Source organism: Megascapheus bottae, chromosome 7 (genome assembly GCF_031878675.1).
Source record: "Megascapheus bottae isolate mThoBot1 chromosome 7, mThoBot2.hap1, whole genome shotgun sequence".
NCBI lineage: Eukaryota > Metazoa > Chordata > Mammalia > Rodentia > Geomyidae > Megascapheus > Megascapheus bottae.
Window position 1 is genome coordinate 3,304,640 of NC_143515.1, and position 23,545 is coordinate 3,328,184.

Here is a 23,545-nt window from a genome sequence, read left to right on the forward strand (position 1 = left end):
TAGCGCTTCACCATGTGAGCCACAGCGCCACTTCTGGTTTTCTGGTGATTAACTGGAGATGAGTCTCATGGACTTTCACGCCTAGGCTGGCTTTGAATCACGGATCCTCAGATCTCAGCCTCTTGATTAGCTAGGATTACAGGTGTGAGCCACCAGCACCTGGCTATGATCATTACTCTGATGTCAGAATAATTATGTCTGTGTAGCAGGGAGGAATCTTTTCTAAAAAGGGCCATATCAATATTGATAACATCTTTCCCAGGCCATACAAAATTATCAACGCAGGCAGATGGCTACGGGCAACCAATGAGAAGCATAAGAAAAGTACATGGCCTGTCATGTACCAAATGATTTCCTGAGTTTTATATGGCACGTGGATGGAAGGTTCTACACCCTTCATAAGTGAAGCTGTCTCCTTTCTAGTTTGAGCATTGGCCTTGAGTGAGAAGGCTAAGGGACAGTGCTAAGGCCCTGAGTAATGGCACCAAAGAAAAAGAAGGAAGGAAGGAAGGAAGGAAGGAAGGAAGGAAGGAAGGAAGGAAGGAAGGAAGGGAGGGAGGGAGGGAGGGAGGAAGGAAGGAAGGAAGGAAGGAAGGAAGGAAGGAAGGAAGGAAGAGAGAAAGCTGGAAGGGAAGTGAAAAGGGAAAGAAAGAGAAAAAATGAGAAAGAAAGAAAGAAGAGAAAAGAGGAAAGGTAGTAATAGCCATGATGAATGATTGAGCCTCTTCATCTAGGATCAGGAAAAGTATGCTGGCCAGCTTTTTGTTATTGCTACAAAATACCACAGACAATAAGGTCATAAAGACGAAAGATACATTTTGCTTCACAGTAGTCCCTGAGAGATTCACCTTACCTGCTGCTTTGCCCCTGTGGCAGGCAAGGCAGCACATCATGGAAGGGAAAGTGTAAATTCACCAGATATTTGTTCCTACAAATGTAGACTTTGCAGGGAGCTGTGCTCTCTGTGGTTTGCTAAGGCTCAGGCTTGGAGTGCCAGGGGGCCGAGAAATGGGCTTGCCCTAAGGAAGAACAGCTGGTCATGGAGACAGAGAAACAGTCTCTCAGGCACGGGCACATTCATTCAGGCTGTCTGCCACCTCCTTACAGCACCCAGGGATTTTGAACCCAATTTCTTACTCCTCTTAGTGCAGGAAGATTCCTAAGTCCACGTCTACTGCCTTCTGCAAGGCTGGGGTCTTTAGCTTCACTTTGATTCAAGTTGTCTGCAAGATGAGTCTCAGGACTAAGCCCTTCTTGGTGAACTGCCCGAGTGAGCAAACCTACTTCAGGTTTGGTCCATGTGGAGCCCTATATTGTAAAGTTCTCATATGGCCACTTTTTTTTTTCCAGTCCCGAGGCTTGAACTCAGGGCCTCGGCACTGTCCTTGGGCTTTCCCAAGACTAGAGCTCTGCCACTTGAGTCACAGCACCACTTCCAGCATTTTCCCCCATGTATGTTAGTACCAAGGAATCAAACCTGTGTCTTTGTGCATGCTAGGTGAGCACTGTACCACTAGGCCAAACTCCCGGCCCATAGTCACTTTATTAGAAAACCTAAGTTAAATTCAGTAAATATTGGCCAAATTATAAAATGCTGTGAATTCAGAAGCAAATGTCTTATTCCTTCTTTGTAAGAGGTTCACATGTTTTACTAATGCATTCTAAGAGTCTGTGGTAAGGGTCAGATAGATTTGATGCCATACAACAGGATAGGATAGGATAGGATAGGATAGGATAGGATAGGATAGGATAGGATAGGCTAGGCTAGGCTAGGCTAGGCTAGGATAGGATAGGCTAGGATAGGATAAGATAATACAGGATAGTTAGGTGCCAGTGGCTCATGCTTGTAATCCTATTCAGGCTGGGATCTGAGAATTGAAGCTTGAAGCCATCTAGAGTAGAAAAAATCAGGGAAACTGAATCTCAAACTAACCAAAAGCCAAGCTAGAGATGTGGCTCAAGCAGTAGAGCACCAGCTGTGAGTGAAATAAGAAAAACAAGGGAGCAAAGCCCCAAATTCAATCCCTGCTACCAGTACATACACACCACACACACACACACACACACACACACACACACACACACACACACACACACTTACTTCATGATTTAAGGTATTATCTTCCTATGGTAGAATCTGTGAAGGTAAAGAGAAGGAACAGGGAGTATCTCAAAGACCCTCTCCTAACTGCGGGTTACAGTCTCTGCTCCCCTGGCTTGATAAATTTCCAAATATATCCTTCAGAAAAGAACATCTTTTGAGCTTTTTTTCTTCATCTGCTTTTAGCATGACCTAGAAACTCCATGGCCAATAGCAATACAACATCATGCAGACTTAGTTGCTGTGACCCAACAGAGGGAATAGGCCCTGAGCTCATGGTATGATAAGCTTGTCACCATGGTCATGAGCAAAATGGAAGTGAAATTTCAAACTGGGGAGAGGATAGCCAAAGAGAAAAAAAAAAACTACAAGATTCTGTGTTTAGTTAAAAGACAGCTAGATAAATGTTTCAGATACCCAACTAGAATTTGCACTGGGGGTCCACCAGCTCCTCAGGAGGCAAAGGTCTAATCCGGCACCCATGTGGAATAATTGCTCAGCATGTCACTACACTGAAGATTCCGAAGATATTTTACAGTTCAGTGGCCTAGAATATGTTTTTGGTTTCTAAAAAAAATAAAAAAAGGTCTAGCCAGGTGACTGTGACTCATGCCAGCCATTCTAGCTTTTTGGACGTCTGAGATCTAAATATTGTGGGTCAAACCAACTTGAGCAGGAAAGCCCGTGAGATGCTTATCTCCAATTGACCATCACAAAGCCAGAGATGGAGCTGTGGCTCAAGTTGTGGAGAGCTAGCCCTGAGCAAATAAGCTCAGGAACTATGCCCAGGACCTGAATTCAAGCCCCAGGCCCTGCATTTAAAGAAGGGGGTGGGGAAGATGTTCTAGCTAGGGGATATGAAGCATGAGACAAGTTAGGAAATACTTTTCTGTTATTTCAGCATTCAACCATTCATTGCAATGATGAACCAAGAAGCTCAGCTGTCCCCAAAGGCTCTTGTGTGACTCAGATCCGATTGTAAAGCCTCTTCTAAGATAGGAGGAAGATAGCCTTAAACTTGACTTCTGGGAGAACGTAAGCACAGCTTTGCATCATGAAGAAATATATACTGTTGCGCAGAATTTTCCACAGGCATCTAGAAAATTTTCAACTGTCAATTAGCTATGAAAATGACTGGCACTTTGAAATTAACTCTTTGAAACAGGAAGAGAAGTTGTATCTCCTGTTTCACAAGTGAGGTAAAGACAGAAAAGGGTATAGGTACTTAGCTGTGGCCAAACACACTGTTTCTGTTATAATTTGGAGCTTATTTATTCTCTTCAAATCCTAAGTGCTAAAGCCTGTGTCACCAGGAGAGGTGTGTGACTCAATGGTAAAGCTCTTGCTTATCATGCACAAGGTCTTGAGTTCAATTCCCAGCACGGCTGGTGGCAGAGCCGGTGAGGTTTGGTTCCCCATGTGCTACTGTTGAAATTATGGAACCTTTAAGGAGTGGGGCCTCATCAGAGGATTTTAGGTCATTGTCCTTGAAGGGACCTTAAACCCCTTTTTTTCTCTTTCCCTTCTACTTCCTGGCTACAAAAATGAGTGATTTTTGACTTGCCTCATGACAGTCGGTAACATCACAGGCCCAAACAATGGGGCTCAGGAACCATGGACTGGAGCCTCTAAACCTCGAGCTACATACCTTGTCTCTTTTTTTTTTTTTTTGCCAGTCGTGGGCTTGAGCTCAGGGCCTGAGCACTGTCCTTGGACTTTCTCAAGGCTAGAGCTCTACCACTTGAGCCTCAGCACCATTTCTGGCTTTTTTCTATGTATGTGGTACCGAGGAATCGAACCCGGGTCTTCATGCATGCTAGGCAAGCACTTTAACCACTAGGCCAAACTCCCAGCCCTATACCTTGTCTCTTTATAAGCTGATTATCTCAAGCTGATTATCTGCTGTAGTGAGAGAACGCTATGACAGCATCCAAAATAGTTCCCAGTCCCAGAATTCAACCCAATCCTCTGCGGGCCAGTTTGGCCTCAGTCCTCCCTTGCTAGACCATTCATAGTTTCTGTTAATGACTTTCACCAATGCCAAAGTAGAAATAATATTAAATGACTTCTGAGTTACTATCAAGACTGTACATAGAGAGCTTGAGATCTTAAAGACTGACTCAAAATAATTTATAAAATGTACAATTTTAGTGTGGTGTAAGTAAATACTCTGAGAAGCAAGTAAAGCATAATCCTCTCCCACTCAAAGGCAAGGGTGCCAGAAGAATGGTCAAGGCCACAAGTACAAAACGGGTGGTTTTCTCTGGGGTGGAGAGTGGGAGAAAATTAAGGAGGGGATAACACTATTCAAAAAGAAATGTATTCATTACCTTACTTATCTAGCAGTAACCCCCCCTACATATCACCTTTACAATAAAATTTAAATTTAATATAAAACAAACAATATTTTCAGGCATTTAAGGGAGGTAATTTGTTCATGCACAACAGGATTTGTCCAGGTTTGCATAAGCCTGGACTTCATGTGTGTGTGTGTGTGTGTGTGTGTGTGTGTGTGTGTGTGTGTGTGTGTGCGCGCACACACGCTGATACTAAGGTTTGGACTCAGGGCTTCACACTCTCCTTAGCTTTTTTGCTCAAGGCCAACCCTCTACCATTTGAGCCATACCTGCACGTCCAACTTTTTTGGTGGTTAATTGAAGATAAGTGTATTATAGTTTGGTTTGCCTGGGCTGGCTCTGAAGAATGATTCTTAGATCTCAGCCTCTTGTGTAGTTAGGATCCCAGGCATGAGCCACTTAACTCTGCATTTGTTTTAAAAAGTGGACTTTGTAATAGTTGACTAAGGAGAAAAGTGGGTGTGACTGTCAAAGAAGGCAAACAGATAACTAAATGGAAAGGACTAAGATTAGACACAAGGGATCTCAAAACCTGAGTGAGTTTTACACTTTTTTCCTTAAAAAAAAATCTCATGGAGGGAACACCCTTTTTCAGGATATATGTAAGAAATGTTATCACTGAAAGAGTCTAGGATCATTAATCATCAAAAGGACTGTGACTTTCATTGGTTTCATTACAGAGCCTTTCATAAGGAGGTTATCAAAGCCACAGTGGAAACTTGTATCCAATGCTCAAATAAGCTTTAACCACCCATGGAAAACTCAGAATCATAGAGTTGTTTGTGGATTTGGCTGTAAGTCAGACATGTTTTGAGGCTTGAAGCACTGACTATTTGTATCGTAAAATCGTTCGTAAAAAAAAAAAAAAAGATGGTGAAGAAACAGAATATGGAAACTCTGTGTCTCACAAGAAAGTGGCAGGAATTTTCCAAACCAGAGCCTGGCAGATGGGGGATGGGAAGGGGAAGAGATTGCGCATTGAGGAAGAACTGGGCTTTTTCCTCTCAGACTGGCAGGCAAAGGAACAGTTTGTATTCAACTATCTGTCACCCTATCACCAACCACCCATTTGCTGGAGGAGGTCTTTGTCTCCATGTTTACACAGCTCAGGACAGGCAGGTGAGCACTTTGTCTGCTGACTCATCTATGTGGTTTTGCTGCTGATCTGGGCAAATAAACAGTACTTTTGCAAAAAGAGGGTCCAGCCTTCATGACCTTCGGGACCACCCCACTGGGGTCTGATGTGGAAGCACACAGAGACCTGTCTCCTAACCCTATGCCCAGAGGAGCAGAGAGGTTGCTTCCCTGATGCCCCTTCCCCCAGTTTTCTGATGTTAGACTCTTACTCACCTTCCAACCATGTGAGACAATTAAGAATGATTAGTTCTGAATCAACACTGAGTCACCCATCAATTTCCTGCCCAGAGTTGTAGAATCATCTCTTGAGGGAAAAAAAAAAAAAAAACCTCTTGAGTGGGACCAAAGACTTTTCAAAATCTCCAGGGTACCAATGAGTTAGGAAACAACCCTTTAGATTTCCTTGCTGTTTTATTAATTGTCTACCTAAGGAGTAAGGGTAAAAAAGCCTGACCCCTCTTCCTGTTTTCATACACTTTCTCATTACCTACTGATTATGAGGCCTCCATCCCCTTGGCTTGACCACCATCTGGGGAAGGTAACCTACCCTACTCTGCGCAGATAAGCCTGAGGGTAGCACTCCATGACCCTGCCACGTGGTGGTGACCTCGAGCATTGCCCAAGTTCCTAACTGGGCATCTCAGGGAGACTCAAAGTCTACCACAGAGAGGAGCACACTGCTCCATGAAACTTGGTTCGGTTTCCATCTTGCATTTCCCCAACCCCGTGGAGTAACTGACTGTAAGTAATACATGTCGTGGACTTCTACGTTTCTAAATGGGGTCTCATTAGTCTATCTCCAATCCCTCTCCTCCTACCTCTTTTCTAAGATTCATGGTAAATCACTGAATCTGGAATCCCCAAGAGGTATTATGGGCTATCAGAATCATCTGGAGGGCTGGTGCCACCTGAGGGTAGGCACTTCTAAGAAGCTTCCAGAACCCTCAGCTGCTAGGTGACTCCCGTCTTAAGAACCCATGAAAATCATTGTCCCTGGCTTTCCCAGCTGTGAACACTTCATCTGTTGTACTCTATAACCAATTATAAGGGAAAGACTTGTCATCAGTCATTATTTATTTGTTTGTTTGTTGATTGCTTGAACTAGGGCTTGAACTCAGGGCCTGGGTGCTATCTCTTAGCTTCTTTGCTCAAAGTCTGGCATTCTAACCACCTAAGCCACAGCTCCACTTCCAGCTATTTGGTAGAAGTGGAGACTCCTACAGACTTTCTGTCTGAGCTGGCTTCAAACCTTGATCCTCAGTTCTCAGCCTCCTGAGTAGTTAGAATTTCAGGTATGAGCCACTACCAATGCCTGGCTACGAATCATTTTTCAGTGATGGCCTATTCATTCATACACACTTATATTTTCTTACACATTTATGTATCAGACATCATGGTTAAGTCCTGGGAGTACAATGATGTATGAGATAATATATTTTCCCAGATGGTCTAATAAAACTATTTTTGAATAGTTGATCTTTGGAATTGTTCATTTAAACACATTATTAAATCTAGAAGTGCTGTCTGCCTTCCTTTATTCTATTTTTTAGTTAAAAAGATTATTTATTTTTCATATATTTTATTGGAATTAATAGAAGGGTTACATTATATTCACCAGATAGAAGGTGCATTACTTCACAAATATTGATACCTTTTCTCATGTCATGGTCCCCATTTCCCTCCCCCCACCCCCCACTCGTCTTGATTTTCCCTATTCCCTCTCCTATTTCAAATAACCAATTAAGCATATATAAAATATATCAGAAAACAAGGTGAAATATTGTAACAATACGAGATAACCAAGAGACAGCAAAAGATATCAGAGATAACATGGTACATTAAGGACAACAATCACTCATTATATGGCTTTTGTTTCTATATCCTGGAGGTCCTTACATTTAGCGTCATACTGTATGGCCTTATGTATCAAGGTTTTATTCTATTGTGAATCTCTGCTAGGAGAGCCCAAGGTTTCTACTGATTATGTCAAATGAGGGAAACCATTGAGTCTGTTTCTTTGGGTCTGGCTTACTTCACTTAATATGATTTTTTCTAAGTCTTTCCATTTCCTTACAAATTGCCTTCCTTTTATTCTTAACAAACCTCCTTTGACAAAATTGTTTCCAACTTCTTTTAAAGGTGTTGTGCCACATTTAATTGAAAACCATTCCTATTTTTTACGTAGTTAACACATTTAGATAGCTCAAAAAAATCAGGACACAAAAAGTATGCAAAAAGAAAGGAAAGAAAGAAAGAAAGAAAGAAAGAAAGAAAGAAAGCAAGCAAGCAAGCAAGCACCTCTACCTCCTGCCTTGCCAGCTACACCAAAGTCACCACATATGCCATTTTTTCAACTTTTGGCTCATAAACATGAACGATTAATTACAACCCATGGAATGTACCCTATTTTTATTTTTCTTGGTTGATCTTTGAGAACATGCCAAACAGTTAACATAGTTTCCTCCTTCTTTTTAGCAACTGTATAGGTGAATAATTGTCAAGTGTGCTAGACTGTGCTTAACTAGCCTCTTGTTGATGAAGACATAATGCAACTCGGGATTTGCTATTATAAACAATTCTACAGTGGCTAGTCTCAGAGAGGTATTATTTTACACAGGAACAAGCAAGCATCCAAGAGGATTCCTGTAAGGGGAAAGGCTGAGAATGGCAAGTTGGACACGCATTTGTAATTTCAAAACCTTCCTCCCTTATGGAATTGTAAAGAGAGAGACTATTATAAAGGATTCCCTAGTTCCTCTCCTGAAGCCTCAGTGATCCACATCTGCTAATGCTTCATACTGACTCCATCCATCCCCCCACAACCTCCATTTATCTTAACTCAATCCCTTGCGAGATGCCAATTCATGAGGATACAGTGTATTGCTCCCAGCAAATAATCTGTCAAGTGTCACATACCCACTCTTCCACAAAAATAGTTTTGTTCTTTGATCAAAATGCAAATAAGCTCCATACATTACACTTGGTTGAGTCAGCTATACTCCCCCCGCCCCTCCCCAGTCATGGGTATTTGAAATCAAGGCCTCTCATACTGAGTCACACTTCCAACCCTGATTACTTCTTTTTTTTTACTCTACACTTTATTCCCACAATGTCTTGCGCTTTCCCATCATGCATTTTAGCACATTTGCTTATCATTTCCTGCAAGGCCTGATCACCTTTGATGAGCAACTGCATTGATTTTCTTTACTTTTATGACATTAGTGCCTAGCAAGTGAACTAAACCTAACAGGAACTCAATGAAACAGGTGACATAAAACCTAATAGATAGATAGTCCATAAATGCTCTTTCAGTGATTTTTTTCTTTTCTAATTTTTTAATTATTTTATTTTTATTTTATTTTAACATATAGAGGGGTTACAGTTATATTCACCAGATAGGAGGTGCATTATTTCTCACACGCTGATACCTCTTCTCATGTTTTTGTCCCCATTTTTCTCCCTCTACCCTCTCCCCTAATCTTTTTCCCCTCCTATGTCAAATAAACAAACATATATATAATATACCAGGTAACAAAGTCAGATACTGTAACAATATGAGATTAATCAAAGGGCAACACAAGAGAAGAGGAAAAAACATAATACATTAAGAACAACAGTCACTCACAATTAAGCTCTTGTTTCCATGTCCTGGAGGTCCATAATATGGCCTTATGTATCTAGGGTTTGAGCTATTGTAATCCTCTGCTAGGAGAGTCCTAGATGTGTATTAATTATTACAAATCCGTTGAGCCTATGTTCCTCTGAGCCTGGCTTACTTCATTTAATATGATTTTTTCTAAGTCTCTCCATTTCCTTACAAATGGGGCAATGTCATTCTTTCTGATGGCAGCATAGAATTCCATTGTGTATAAATACCACATCTTCGTGATCCAATCCTCTACTAAGGGGCATCTGGGTCCAACCCTGATTTCTTACTCACCGCTAGGATAATCTCACTTCCCACCTAGGCACGAGCCTAAATCACAGTCTGCCTATTTTTGTTTTTTTGGTTTTGCTTTTGGTTTTGAACTCAGGCCCCGAGCACTGTCCCAAGACTTTTTTATGTTCAAGGCTACCACCCACCTACTTGAACCACAGTGCCACTGCTCAGAGATTTTCTTGCCTGGGCTGGCAACGAGCCAGTAGCTTCAGATCTCAGCTTCCTGTAGCTAGGATTATTGGTGTTAGCCATTGATGCACAGCCAATGTGCCTACTTTTACACTTCCTGTTGTTTCTGGGATCAGAGATGTATGCCACTACAGCCAGCGGAGATAGTGTGTGGACTTACTTGGCACCAGGATTCTTCCAGTCTCACCTTTCCACATTACTTGACATGACAGCCACTCATCACTTTGTCCAGGTATGGATTGAGAAAGGGTCTTTTGAATTTTTAAGCCCAGGCTGGCCTCAATTTGGGATTGTCCCATCTCTAATCCGCTCAATTGCTAGGCTTGCGGGCATCAGCCATTGGTGCTTCTTTTGTCATGCTATTGTCTTCTCTTTCTCTCTCTTTTTCTCTTTCTCTTCCTCACTCTCTTCCTCCCTCCCTCCCCACTTCTTCTTTCCTTGTGCAGAACTGTTATAGAAACTGACTCTGTTTGCAGAGACTGGATTTTACTGACTATATTCCCCATAGACTCAATCAACTATTCCTAAATTTTAAAGGAAAACACAGAATTCAATTGTAGATTTTTGTTTTCTGGTGCTGAAACTTAAACTCCGGGTCAAGAGCTCTTGCTCAACTTGAATTCTACCATTTGAACCAATTTCAGGCCAGCCTAGGCTATATATCAATACCTTATTTCAGCAACAACAAAAATGAAACTAATCATGCAAGAAAACACAAAACCCTAACAAAGCCAGGTACTAGTGCTTACCTTTATAATCTTAGTTATTCAAGAGGCTGAGATCTGAGGATGGGATTTGAAGACAGTCTGGGCAGAAAAAAAAATTGCCCAGGGGAGACTCTTACCTCCAACCAGACAAAAGCCAGAAATGGGGGCTGTGACTCAAGTTATAGAGTGCCAGCCTTAAGCTCTAAAGGACAGAGCCTAAGCCCTGAGTTCAAGACTCAGGACACACAGAGACATAGTCATTCACATATATACCACCCTAACATGCTGATCAATAGCATTTCCACCATGCTTTTAGTGTCTAACCAGGTGATCATCTTCCACCTATCTTTCTGAAGGCTGGCCCCCCACCCTAGGGCAAACACACCCCTAGGATGAGACTGCCTTTGCTTGGGATTGTTCTGCCACCATTTGAACAGCGAATGCCATCTGACCCTACCCCCAGGAGTTGCTTCACATCCCAGTCTTCTACCAGTCTTTGCTGGTAGAAGGTGACTCTTCCTGGATACACTTGTGTTTCCAACACTTGGAGGAACAAGGAATAGCTATCTGCTTTCTGTGGCTTTTGAGAATTGTGTTAGAAATGGCTCGGGATGTTGGGGTAGGAATAGACACCAACTGGAAAGGAACTCGGCAAAACAAAACTGACCTCTGCAGAAGGATGTTGTCACCAGCCATAACGCTGGCAAGCAAGCACAGGGAGCAAGCAGGCTGCTCCTCTTTTATCTCTAACCCAGCAGACCCCATGCCTCTGTTCACATTGGCAGAGCTCAGAGTCTCAACGGGCAAGAGAATGTTGCTTAATTAACAGTATGCAATTAAAATTTAAAGAATTCTAACAGGATGTTATAATTGAAGTGCTCAGGGAAAAGGCTGTAGGTAATAAACAAGGGCCAAGCCACCTGGCCAAACAGACCCTTGAGGAAAACCTTTGTCACAAGATTAACCCAAAGGAAGCGAACGAACTGTACTTTGTTAGAAAAAGAGCTTTTTCTCACAGTTGGGGCTGGACTGCCCCTTAATTCCCTCCCTCCTGGAACAAAGATCCAGGATGGTTCTATGGGATCCTCTGCTGGGATCATTTCTCTAGGGCAGGCACCCGCAGCAAGGTGAGGCTAAGGCTCTCCAGTGCCAACCGCGTCCCTGGGCACTGGGAAGCTCCTGGTCCCTGTGTGAGGAGTGGATCGTCCATCTTCCCACTCGCGGCCTCCCGCTCTGGGGGCCGGGGCACACTCCCCCTCTTCCCCGAACTCCGCGGCCCCCACCGGAGGCCTGTGCAAGAGCCACGGAGCAGCGTGCGCCCAGGGCGCCTGGGAGCCAGAGAAAGAAAGGCGCGGGGAGACAAAGGGTTCGCCCAGGAGCGCCGTGCCCGGGTGGGGGCGCGGCGACCCAGACGCTGGGCTGGGGGTCTCGGGTGCCCGCGCCGGCCCCGCGCCACCGCCCGCCCGCTCCGCGCACGCCCTCCCCCGGCGGCGGGCGGCTCCTTATTTGGTCAAATGACTCGGCGGGGGTTCTTGGGGGCGGTGCCCGCCGCGCTCCGCTCCGCTCCTCCGGCCGCCCGCCGCCGACAGCGCCTCTGCCCGCCGCGTCCCGGAGCTCCTAGCCGCGTCGCGCCGCACCGTGAGTGCCTCTCCCGGCCGGGGACCGGGGCGGAGGGGACCGGGGCGCCGAGATCGCTGCGCGCCCTGGGCGAAGCGGGAGACTGAACGCGCAGAGACCCAGTTAAGGGGGCTGGGACGATGGGGGCGTCGGACCCAAACCGTGAGGTCTGGGGCTCGAGAGAGGGGCTGAATCGCGGAGAGACCCGAGATAGGGGACCCGAAACTTGCGGGGAGTGGGTGGGGGATGGGGAGGAAGCGGTGGGCACGATCCGTGGAACAGGAGGCTCCGGAGAGTTGCCTATCGTGAAGCGGAGACGCGAGATGGACCCCCCTCCCAGGATGGGGGACCCGAAACTTGGGGTGGGCTCGAGCCGTGGGGTGGTGAAATCCTGGGAAATGGGACGCCGAACCATGGAGGGCAGACCGGGTGTGTGTGTGTGTGGGGGGGTGGCCCAGAACATGGGGTACTGGAAGTGTTTGGGGAAGAAGACGCTGGGCCAAGGAAAGTGGCACCCGGGAGGGGAAGACCACACGAAGGGGGCCTGAACCCCACGGAGGGCTCCGGGGAGGCAGAGCCGAACTGTGGGTTCCGGAGAGAGTGGACCAGAACGCATGGCGGGATGACCTGGGGAAAGGTGAGCTGACCTAGAATAGGAGGGAGGGGATGAGATTGGGGGTGTGGCTGGGCATGCCAGGGGAGCCCACAGATTCGAGACAGGAGACAGAGGAGGGATGAGGGGCCGCGGGGTGGCCGGCCTGGGCTGAACAACCCTGGGACGAGCGCTGGGCCAGGACTGCACTAAGACTGAGTGTGGTTAACCACTGTTTTGCGTTCTGTCTCCTGGCCTGACTACTGAGCCAGCTGGCACAGGCAGGTCCCTTGGGTAGAGTATGGGAGCCTTGGTGGTTCACGCCTGTAATCCTAGCTACTCAGGAGGCTGAGATCTGAGGATCAAGGTTGAAAGCCAGCCCGGCAGGAAAGTGTGAAATTCTTATTTCCTATTAACCCGCAAAAGGCTGCAAGTGGAGCTGTTGCTCAAATGGTACAGTACCAACCATGAGGAGAGAGGTAAGAGACAGAATCAAGACCTTGATTCAAACCCAGCAGGTGACTGCCAGTCACCTGCTCTGTTACCGCTCACTTGGACTCCTGCCAAAATTTTAAAAACACCTGCGAAGTTTAAAAAAAAAAAAAAAAAGGAAAGATTCTGATGTTTAGGTTCCCATCGTGGAATCGGTTGCCAGGCAAAACTGTTACTTGTTATTTAGGATTTTAAATGAAGAGGGTGCGACATTCATTCTCCAGTCCCCATTTAGGTCCCTAGGACCTAGGCAAAACCATTTGGGTGAAAAGTGTGAACTCTGTTTCCAGGACAGGCAGCTCGTGACCTGCACTCCCTGCATGGTTTGGGGAAAGAGTAAGACCCAGATTGGGCTTATTAACAGAAGAATTGTCTGCAACACACTATTCTAAATGAACCTCGCATTTTTTGGTGCTGATTGGGTTTGCATGTGTGCTTTATAATAATACATTAAGGGAGGGGGCTTATGGTATCAGGAAGATTACTTGAACAACAACAAAAAAACCATTTGTAGCAAATATTACATGTACAAGAACTCCTAATCCATAAAGTGTCAGTAGAACAGAACTCAGTGGAAAATATTTCATTGTGCTGGTGGGAATAGGATAGTTTTCACAAATTTTCCAGGCTGAACCAACCCCAAATTGGTAAGCGTATCCATCAATATAGGTAAGGGAATTTCTCCATCCCCTCATGTGTTAATATGTGCTTTCAGAGAAGCACAGTTCGGGTGAGCAGCTTCTATGTGGCGCTTTTCAACCTCGTTTCAGGTCTCACACTCACAAGTACAACATCAACACACACACACACACACACACACACACACACACACACACACACACACACACACACACACACACACACACACACACCTGGAGCTAGGCAGCCGACATACCCATTTGGGATTTCCATCAACCTGCCTCATCACCTATGTCTTGGTGTCTCATTCCTCAACTGGGGAGACAGATACCATGATGCTCTTGTGGTGGAGTTTTTAAGGCTGTGTATATCGATTTAGTGGTCTCATTCTTAAATGGAATGCAGAGATCAAACCAACTTTTTTTCAAGGTTTCCTACTCTGAGAATTGTTACTGCGACAGCTTGACCACTGAGCTTCTGGCCACTTAACTCTTACAAAAAAGAAACACTAAATGTCTCACTGAGGCCTTCTGCTGCATGCTTTGACATAAAATTTGCTTGTCAAACCATATCCAGTACTGAGAGATACACAGACTGCAGACAAAAACGCCATACTTCAGTGCTCAGGCCCTGAGTCCAAGCCCCAGAACTGCCCCCCCCCCACAAAAAAGCCATGCTTTATATAGAGCATCAAGAAGCCTGGTTTTCTTCCTGCCTTGTACCAAAGGCCTTTTCCCAGTGTCTGACTCAGGCTACCTCATTTGTAAGTAAGGAGGACTTCTTTGCTTGGGATATGGTCTGATCTTTAAAGTTCATGCATTGTGAGCTTGGTTCCCAGGGTGGCAGTGTTAGGAGGTGAGACTTGGTGAGAGATCAGTTGGTCAGTTGGGATATCATTGCTTTTGGTGGGGATTGTGAGACCCCAGTCACTTCTTTTTGACAGTGTGATCTCTCCATCTTACCTATTCCTGCCATGTATCATGAGGTCCTAGCCAGAGCCAACCTGATGCCCTAGAATCTTCAGAACTATGATCAAATACGTTTCTTTTCTTTGTGGAGTTAGTGTGCTTCAGGTAGAATCCATTCACGGTTGTAATAGGCAGACTACTCTCTGACTCAGCTTCCAGGAAGTGTATACAAAAATTCCTGGAGCCTGGTGAACCAAAAGGTTTGATATTGAATACTTCTGTGTAGTTGTAATAATAACTTAATCAAAGCTACATGTATCAATTATTTCACAGGGAATTACACTAGGAAGTCAGGTGAATTTCTTTTGTCATCCTAAACTACAGATTTCAACATTCCCTCCTGTGATGTGTCCACTTGATTGGCTCAGATATTTGGTCAACTATGAGGGAATTTCTGGATGAGATTAGATTAGCTTCTGAGTAAAACAGTCTGTTTTCTCTAGTCTGTGGGACCCTTAGGCCAGTTATTAAAAACTTAAATAGAAGAAGAAACTAAAAGGTAAGAGGGAGAGACTGTGTTGAGACACTGGTCCTTTCTACCTTTGGCCTGGGCCTGAAACATCACTCAGCATGGGTCTGTTCAGACTGGAACTTTTGACTCTACTAGATCTCCAGCCTGCTGACTAGAGATATTACGAACTTCTCCTTCTAGCAGTACACTAGTCTCTTGTGCCTATAATCCTAGCTACTGAGGAGACTGAGATCTGAGTATCATAGTTTAAGCCAGTCTGAGAAGGCAATCCGTAAGACTTAGTTCCAGTTAACTAGGGAAACAAAAGCAGAAGTAGAGGTATAGCTCATGTGATTAGATTACCAGCTTTGAGTGGAAACGCTAACCAAGAAAATGAAGCCCTGATTTTTGTGCTCACTACTAGTATGCATGTGTGCACATACACACACACAAACATTCAAAATTTGAAGTTCTTTCTACTGAAAGGAGATAATTTTTGTATCACCACTATGGTCAAAAAGACAAAAAAAATCACAAGTAAGCTTGGAATTGGTTGCTTATGTCTATAACTCAAGCTACTCAGAAGGCTGAGAATCAAGGCTCAAAGCCAGCCATGTCAGGAAAGGCCATGAGACTTTTCTTTTTGCCAGTCCTGGGCCTTGAATTCAGGGCCTGAGCACTGTCCTTGGGCTTTCTCAAGGCTAGAGCTCTACCACTTGAGCCACAGCACCACTTCTGGCTTGTTTTCTATGTATATGGTACCAAGGAATTGAACCCAGGTCTTTGTGCATGCTAGGCAAGCACTCTATTCCTAGGCCAAACTCCCCGCCCCCATGAAACTCTTATCTCTAAATAACTAGTAAAAAGCCAGAGCTATGGCTCAAGTAGTAGAGTGCAACCTTGAGCAGAAAAAAACTAAAGGACTGAGTTCAGGCCCTGAGTTCAGACCCTAGTACCAGCATACACACACAGAATCACAAGTTAAACTGTTCTAAAGCATGGACCATTTGTGCAAAAAGCAATTTATCTGCTACTAGTTCAATTTCTCCTAAATACCTCCTCAGTAACATTTGTAAACCCCCACCCCACCCCAGCTCTTACTTGTACCAGTTTAAATGCTCTCATTTGTTGCTTCCTGATAGGCTATGGTTTCTCCTCCCCTCCCCCGCCCCACCTCCTTTTGCCATAAAGTGAACAATGTGCTAAGAGGTGTTGGTCAGTATTGGGGCTGAGCCATAGTGCCTCTCAATATGGAGCTGGGCATTTCTTGTGGCATCACTTGTCTTTTGCTTTCATGCGCCATAGCCAGCCTGCTCTGCTATGGCCTGGGACGTCAGGGCCTCCTCCTCAGTGCTTACAGGACTGAAGAAGGCAAGGCGTATCAGTGCCATCAGGAGAAGCAGCCGCCCTATGATGGAAAGTAGAATTAGTCAGAGTATCCTCGGAGCCTGCAAATATTGAGACTGTCTGTTAAGAAGAAAATAGACCGGTGTGGGATGATGAAACTCTTGAATCAGGCATCAGCGATGGAATGGAAGAAGTGCATGAGCCTAGCTCGGCAGTCTGGATACGGTTGCCATGACAACCTCACCATGGAGTAGGCCTTTGATGAGAAGGAAGAGCCGGAGGTGGGTTGTTGTGAAAAGTCAGAGGAGACCAGAGAAAAGGCCAATCTGGGGAGGGTCGTGGGAAATGGAGGTCGAGATAATAGGAGAGTGAGGAAGGAGATCAGGTGGTTTTCATTCTGATGGAGGAGGGACATGCTCACCTGTACACATGCTCCCAGCGAGGGAGTCTTTGGGTGGAGTCTCTGTCCCCATGCCAGAGTGATTTATGAACTTGAGACAGCCTGCCCTTCTGGCCTGAATCACTGTGTTCGTCTTGTATCTACTGAAATGGCAAGTCTTGAGATTAGCTGACAAGATAGAATCTTAAAGGTGATTTAAATTTTTTGGAGCTCCAGCCTAGACCAAGACTCCTTGGAGATTGTGTGTTTGTTCTCAGGTTCCCAGTACCTACCACTGTATGTGGGATGTCCTTATTACTCAATACGCCCTCACTGGTTGGATTAAACAGTCTAAAGCATCTCAAAAAACAAGTGTAACTACTCTTTCACTCATGGATTCAGATGAGAAATTTGACTTCTATTATTTTCTCCTGTCTTACTATTGCAAGGTAAACAATAATTCATACCTTACTTGAGTATTGTCTCACACAAAATGTATCTTAGAAATCTCCTAAACAAGTCAAGAATTTCTAGTTTGAAAGTTACTGCATAATAATACATCCTTTCTCCTTACCAGTAGATACATTCAATAAGGGATCATTAAATGAACCCATAAGTATACAGTGGTAAGCATGGGCAAACTTAGACCTTACAATCTATCATGGTATGTAGTCCAAATGGCATGAAGTTGGTTTCGGGTGAATTCCAGACACATTATTCCATTTCTAGATACAGCAGCATCCCCTGCACTAATGATCTCTCCTTTAAAAAACAAACAGAAAAACACACAGAATTTCTACTTGAAAGAAAAGACTCAAGAGAACAGTGCTGGGGGAAGTCTTGCTATCATTATTCAGTATCTACTGAATCTAATTTGTTTCCGAGGAAAACAAATTAGTACATGTATCCTTTCACCACATCCGGAAAGTGAGTCCCTGACTTTGGGTTTGGGCACAGCACCTTTGATTAGAGACTTAGTATGTCTATACAGAGCAGTCAGGGCTCTAGCTGGCCCAGAGCCCATGCTGTGGGGTAGGCATTCTTCCCAGATCCTGAAAGTATCTCCTGGCTGGCATTTTGCTTTTTGACCTGCCAGGCCTTATGAACTCTGTGATTGTGTGTGTTCATTTGAGTTCAGAGTCCAAATACAATAGAGAAAGCTCTCCCTGCTGTGGAAGCTGCAGTTTGTCTGGGAAGAGGAATGAAGGTGTTTGGAGGCAGAGAGAATAAACTTCAGGATCTGTCATAGTAGCAGTTTTAATGGTACCAGATGCTAAACCACACTACTTTCGGGGTTTACTATGTAGTGTGGATTGTGCACATAACATGTTTCATGTTTTTTGTCTTCTTTTTTGCTCTCATGCTTGTACTCCAGGGCGTTTGCATTTCTTTCTTCATTTGTTCTGCAAAGGCCTTGTGTGTGTTACTTGCTGATGGGATCTTAGCGGCGTGTACTACCACCTGCCCAGTGCTTATGATGTGGTATGATGTCATAAGAACATTGCATTTTTAGCAGGGCACCAGTGGCTCATGCCTGGAATCCTAGCTACTCAGGAAACAGGTCTGAAGATCACAGTTCAAAGCCAGCCTGGGCAGAAAAACCCATGAGAAACTTTATCTCCAATTAATCAGAAGCAGAGCTGTGGCTCAAGAGGTAGAACTCTAGCCTTGAGTGAAAAAGCTAAGGAACAAGAGACTGAATCTTGAGGTAGAGCCCTAGTACCAGCGTGCGTGTGTGTGTGTGTGTGTGTGTGCACATGTGCGTGCGCTCACACACACACACACACACATATTGCATTTTTGTAATACATTCTTGTAAAGAATACTATGTACCTGTTTTACTGATTCTCTCTTAAAAACTCTGGTTGGTTGTTGATGGCACTGGCACTTTCCATTGGGTGCCTGGCATTTAAAGGTCAACATAGTGAAGCTGGGTGTAGTGACACATGCCTATAATCTCTGCACTTGGAGGCTAGGGTAGAAGGATGCTAAATTTGAGACAAGTCTGGCCTACATCGTGAGATCATGTCCCAAGAGAAGAAAGCAAAAAAAAGAAAAGGGAAGACCCGCATAGTTTTGTCCAGGTATTGGCTAACTGAGCTGCTTTTGCGTGTGCTGTGAAAAGGACTTGGAGATGTTCTAACTTTCTCTTTAGGAAACAGCTATATCAGAAGCTTCCTCATGAAGCAAGAGTGATACAGAGAAACTCTTGAGAATATGTACAGGAAGAAGAAAATGGTCCGTGGGCATCAGATTGAAGTATGGATGTGAATTTTTAAAAGGGGCATGATATGCCTGTGATCCTAGCTACTCAGGAGGCTGAGATCTGAGGATCATGGTTTGAAGCCAGACGAGGTGTGAGGCTCCAGTTAACCCCCAGAAAACCAGGAAGTGGTGCTGTGACTCAAAGTGGTAGAGCACTAGCCTTAAGCATAAAAAAAAAAATCTCAGAGACAGGGCTCAAGGCCAGATTTCAGGTCCCATTGTCAACAAGAAAGAAAGAAGGATAGAGAGGGAGGGAAGGAAGGAAAGAACGAAGGAAGGAAGGAAGGAAGGAAGGAAGGAAGGAAGGAAGGAAGGAAGGAAAGAAAGAAAGAAGAAAGGACAGACTTCTAGTTTGGAATGGATGGGCCCCATAGTCACAGACCTTGGCCATTTGGCCAAGAAGAGGCTATCTACTGTGTGGCCCTTTCCTCAGTACTCAGGAAATCTTTCTGATAACTAAAAACAAACAAGCAAACTGAGTGTGGTGGCACACTGTTGTGCTCTTAGTATCCCATGAGAGAATCAGGAGTTCAAAGCCAGGACCTTCTCTCAAAACAACTATCCCTCCACACCAGCATTTCTAGCTCTGAGTGTACTACTCTCTCTCATGCACCCCTTTTCCCAACCTCTTTCCACTAAACCTTTATTTTCCTTTTATTTTCCTTCCCTTTTTCTCTGTTCACTCTTCTCTTCGTCGCTATAATACATACTCTCCTTTATTCAAACCTTGCCTTTTTTTTTTTGCCAGTCCTGGGCTTGAGCTCAGGGCCTGAGCACTGTCCTTGGACTTTCTCAAGGCTAGAGCTCTACCACTTGAGCCTCAGCACCACTTCCAGCTTTTTTCTATGTATGTCGTACCAAGGAATCGAACCCGGGTCTTCGTTCATGCTAGGCAAGCACTCTACCACTAGGCCAGACTCCTGGCCCCAAACCTTGCCTGTTTTTAAGTCTAAAGATTTACATACCACATTTAGAAATCCGTGGACTTGTCTGATTTTATCTGTAATGTAGTTTGCCCTGACATCCTGGATCCTTCGTTTTCTGAACCTGTATTTTGTGACTGACCAGAGGCCAGGATGATGAGAGATGGAGAGATCAAGGCCTCACTAGATCACCTCCAATCCTTGGAGCTTGCTCCTGGTGCCTGCCTCACCTGACCTCAAGCCTGGCCCTTAATGTCCAGGTGGTTCAAACACTCCTGGTTGCTCACAGCGAAGTGTAGGGGGAGAGACATCAGGATGATGTTTTCCTTGGTAAGTGGGAGAACTCTGGGACACTGTAATTTGAATTTGACTCAGTGAAGACCAAGTCAGCAACCACACCTAGTGTTCGTCTCCCTGCATGCCCCTACTCAGTCCTCACAGCATTCCTGAGTGCCAGGTAATGGGGAAGACTGATATAACCTTAAGGCGCGGGTGTAGGGTTCAGAGGGTAAGTAGGTTGTGTGCCATTGGTGGGTGGTGGGAGGGGAGGAACCCTACATTTCTCCTACTTCTTTTTTTTTTTTCGGAGAAAACATTCAAACCTGTACTCTTGACTCTTAGAAGTCACTAATCTCCAGTCTGGTCCTTACCTCCATCCTCCTGTTCCTGTCTTAGGTAGCCCAGTGGCTTCCATGCAGTTAAATAATTATTAGAGCCTGCTGCTTTCATTCCTCAGCTCGGTGCTGTTGCAGGCTGCAGGACAAGGCAAGCAGAATCCTGTTACCTACAGGAAACACCCAAGTCCATGAACAAAGCACCCAGACTCTGGGCCCTTTTCTTGTCTTTTTTTTTTTTTTTGGTTGTATCTCTTCTTATCCCTGCCAGCAGCCCTTCCAGCTTCCTGGTATGTGCCTCTACCCTGTTTTTCATTTCCATGGCCTTGCTTACTTGTCCCTTGAGCTCCAGCATCACTTGGTCACCTTTCCAGCACAGATGCTTCCCTTCCTGGAAGTCAGCCCTGCCCCTCCCTCCCAGAACTCCTTCCTGCTCTTCTAAGATCTGTGTCTCTCCTGAGCTCTTGGCATGGAGGTTTGCATTCTGGTATACGGTGCTTTCCCTCTCTTAGACCACCTGTCCCTGAGCAGAAAGCCTGGACTCTCTCTCACCTTTGCTATCTCCAGCACTTTGCCTGACATCTAGCATGTGATTCCAGCTTAACTAACCAATGTTGCTTGAACAAATAGGTTGTTTTTAGGATTCAAAAAAATCCTGTGTACATTAAAATAAAATTGAAAAACAATGCTCCAGAGTGGCTCATGTCTATAATCCTAGCTACTCATGAGACGGAGTTATGAGGATCGTGGTTCAAAGTCAGACTGGGCTAGAAAGACTATGAGACTCATATTTCCAAATAATCTGCAACAAGCCAGAAGCAGAGATGAAGCTCCCATGTTAGAGAGCAGGTCTCGAGTGAAAAGGGTAAGGAATAGAGCCCACTCCCTAAATTCAAGCCTCATATCATAAAAAAAATTTAAGTAGTGCTTACTTTAAGATGTATATATATATATACACACACACATATATAATGTGTGTGTATATATATGTATATTCCCAATAAAGAAGGCTTACGTTGATCACATAACTTTATACAATTCTCCAAAAAGAAATCTTCTGGGGCTAGAGATAGAACTCAGCGGTAGGACACATGCTTAGCCAGTGGGAGATCCTGGAGTTCAAACCCTACCTTCTCCTTCAAAAAAACAAAAAAGGATTTTCTCTTCGGTAGCATTATAGGAGGGATGGGCTTGAATCAACCCTGTGTGACCCAAGAAAGCTTGCAGCTTTGTCATTAGTTGAGGGATTATTTCTTGTGGCTGTCGGGGGTGTGTGTGCTTCTTTGCAGATCCGTAGGATGGCTTTATTAGATAAAGTGCTTTTGCTGTGCTCCAATTTCGTGATGGCAGTTAGTTTCTACACCCTACCAGTTGGATATTGCAGTTGGATATTGTGATCTATTAGTAGAGATAAGGAACATGACAATTAGAAGTGATTGTGTAGAAATGGGGGCCTATATCAGCCAGATTAGACCCTCTAATTAGGCAGTCAGAACTGCTGCATTATTCCTGTTAGAACCTGGGGTCCGCGGTCATACCATGAGACCTGCTTATGCTCGGGTTTCACCCTTGGACTATTTTTCTGCACGGGACACACAGCATTAGAGAAGGTAGAAAGGCGTTCACCGCATAGGGGATCCTCTGAGCATGACCCTGGAGGGAAGTGGTGCCTCTCACAGGCTGCAGACATGGATGTGGTGCTCCTGTAAGTGGCTGCACAGTCTACAGGTGGCCTCTTTTCCTCCACAGGGCTAGGACTTGTCCAACGCCACAAGGAAACACTCCTGATTAAGGCTCAGTGTTCTACTGGGTGCTAGTGCCTCACGCTTATAACCTAGCTACTCTGGAGGCTGAGATCTGAGGCTCACAATTTGAAGCTGGCCTAGGCGAAACAATGAGATTCAGCTCCATTATCTTCCAAAAAGTTACCAAAAAGTTGATCTGTGGCTCAACTGATAGAACACCAGTCTTGAGTGAAAAAAAACTAAAGTAAGAATTCAAAGCCCTGAATTCAACCCTCACCAGCACCAGCACACAAAGGAACAAACAAAAGATTGGGAGTTTGTTTCCTCTAAGTGCAACAGCTGTTGGAGCGAGCTCCTGAGGTGACTCTTGTTTCCTCCTTACTCCTGGGCTTGTTTGTCGAAAATGAGGTAGTTGTAGATGATCTCAGGATTTCTTTCTAGCTGTCAAACTTCCAAATCATCATTCCTCTGTGTGAATGGAACAGGCAGTCTCTCATTCATTTCTCTCCTTCAACTAAATGGCAGCCTTTATTGGAAAAATACCTCTATTGGCAGGACAAATGTCAACTGGAATGTCAGTGAAAGCCAAGTTCAAAACTAGTAACAGAAGGGTTACAAGAAAGCCTAGGATCTTCTGTGGGCCTCTCAGGAGACCTCGGTTACAAAAACGTGGCCATATGTTAGGTTTCTGAACAAAAGTTCAATGCACATGAGCCCCTCTTGTGATGTTATCACAAGAATGTTCAGACAGTGTTTTCCTTAACTCTAGGAAGAGCGATTAAAGAAAAGAGATCTGGCCACATGTACACAGCTGCACATCTAATAGTCCTGGAAGAAAAAGTACTCTATAAACACAGAAATATTGGAGGACGAATGCTCAAGAGATATTCCCTTCCCAGCTTAAGCTTGTCATAACTTTGTATATACAAGAGCATAAAATTGATAAACACTATTAAATTTGCTATAAACCTAAACCATGCAGTAATGTTTTATATGTATCTGAGTATCTAATTCTGGAAGTTCATCCTCCAATGTTTTGAAATGACTAGAAATTGAATTATGAAGCATTTTCCCAGAGTTAC

At 44.6% G+C, this 23,545-nt stretch overlaps 1 protein-coding gene across 2 annotated transcripts in view; it reads left to right on the forward strand.

The window, feature by feature from the left end:
* Fhl2 (four and a half LIM domains 2) overlaps positions 1-23,545 on the forward strand; it is a 68,234-nt gene that overhangs the window by 18,068 nt on the left and 26,621 nt on the right. Inside the window, exon 1 of one of the 2 annotated variants that reach the window (XM_090336078.1) lies at positions 12,103-12,170. The exons of the other annotated variant lie outside the window; for it this stretch is intronic. The gene's annotated coding sequence lies outside the window, so the exon portion shown is untranslated. Of the gene's footprint in view, positions 1-12,102; positions 12,171-23,545 lie in introns of those variants that run through there. 2 annotated transcript variants of the gene reach the window in all.